A 2,097-nucleotide genomic window follows, 5' to 3' on the forward strand; every position below is an offset into this window, starting at 1 on the left:
TGCGTGTTTGTGGTTGGTTGTATCTCGACATGTCCAATCTGTTTGTGCGTCTGTGATAACGACTCATTATTCCTGTGCCACTGCCGATTAATTCACTGAATTAAACAGCACTTCAACAGGAAGTTAAAACATTTGAACGGTGAGTTGTCATGAATATCTAAATCTGTGACTAATTGGGATTAGAAATGGAGTGAAACCTGGCGTTCAAAGGGCTTTAAAATAACATGCATTTTGATTCCAATCACTTTACCAGTGTAGTACACCTCATTACGAAGTTCAAAGCAAACCTGGGAGGTTAAAAACTAAAGATAAGATGAAATCAGTACCTTAACGGTAGTCATATTATTTTGTAATACATGTTGCTATTCATAGAGTTGCAGATGGTACATATTTATCTTTGAATTAAGTTAGGAGTGGAGTGGATTTAAGCAAGGTTAATCCACAATTCAGAGTCTAATCCTAAAAAACATGCTTTGAAATGTGTATTGTGGTTGACAATTTCATTGATCATTGTCGATTGAAACATGTAAAACTATATATAAAAATTGGGCCACTTTCCCAATTGTATATACAATCAAACCAGTATGCAGTGAATCAGAGGATAGATGCAATCACCCTACAATCACCGTAGCACACAAAAGAGAGCAATCAACAACTGATGAATATACCGTAGACTGCCTATTAAATACTGAACAACTGCATACTGTAACAATGGCATTGTACTCACTGAATGACTGTGAAGACTCCAAGTTCATTATCCTCTGGGTCCATAGTGAATGAGAGGCCTTGATGCAATCCTATTCTCCCTCTGTCAGTCTGTACTGACCCTTTCACCCTCTCTAAGAGATGTTTACTCCTTTTTTACAGAGTCCAGAGTCTCTCTTCCACTCTTGAGGTGGAGTTACCATAGCCGACTGAGCTAGCCTTGGCTAAGCCGAGCAGCTATTATCACATACTCTGCTGTGGCTGCTGTAGGACCCATGCCCCGGGGGTAGAGACTAGGCTCGTCTCTTCTGCCCCAGTAATGAAATAACATCACATTCCAGGCCAGTGCATCAGAAAGCAGGGGGATCAATGGGCAACAGCTGGACTCCAATGGGTGGCTGTGCTGGTGCAGGGACACTTCACTAAGAGCACTCATAAAAATTGAAAATCTAGTTGAAGTCAGCCATTGACTCTTGTCCCATCATGTACTTGCACTTTTGTGAGGACCAGGACTCCTTACCTATTGTGTTCCATACCTATTTATGGAACACAATCAGAATTGAAATTTCTCTCAGCCATTGAGTAGTTGCCAAGACAGAAATGCACCTCAAAGCCTCAAAAGCATATTAACAAAACCCCTACAAATAACAATATGAAATATCCCTGTACCAGTTTAACCCATACCTGAGCTTTGGTAATTAAATGAGTTTATTGTAAGGTAACTTCAATTCCAACCCTGATCCCAATTCCCAAAGCCAACTTTAGTGAAATCCTCAGACCACAGAATCAGCTCACCCTGCATTGTCAACACAATGCATGATTGTGATAACCATATTAATATTTACTTACTTGTCATCGTTTTGTTTCAAAACCATTTGGTATTGATATTCAATTGATGCAGACATTTTATATTATCTCAAATTCAGATTATGAGATTTTAAGGACGGCATCTGACATAAAGCCGCAGTATTAGAGCATTAGAATAGTTCATGCTGGATTATGCTGAGCAGAGGCTTTCATGCGTGAATGACATACATCTCTTCCATTAGTTATAATCTGAAGCACATGTGTCTCTGCAAGCAAAGAAAATATTATTTCATAACACATCCCCTGTCATGTCAGGACAGCAGCCTATGATCAACATAGAGCAGAGCTGTCACCTAGACAGAGAAAGCTGAATATGTTGTAAATGTCACAGAGTGACATTTTATTATACATTTCGATAGATGTGTTTCTACAGTATAGCTCTGCCACTGTACACCCCTACCCCTTTTCATTCAAATAGCCCTTGAGTAACCATACGGTCTGCACTGAGGTTCGGCTGGGTCAAAGTTGACCCAAGTATATCCCCCTATGACATAAATACTTCAGATGAACCCATCCATGATGCGT

The sequence above is a fragment of the Nansenia antarctica genome (assembly GCF_963989245.1).
Source record: "Nansenia antarctica genome assembly, chromosome: 7".
Classification (NCBI taxonomy): Eukaryota; Metazoa; Chordata; class Actinopteri; order Argentiniformes; family Microstomatidae; genus Nansenia; species Nansenia antarctica.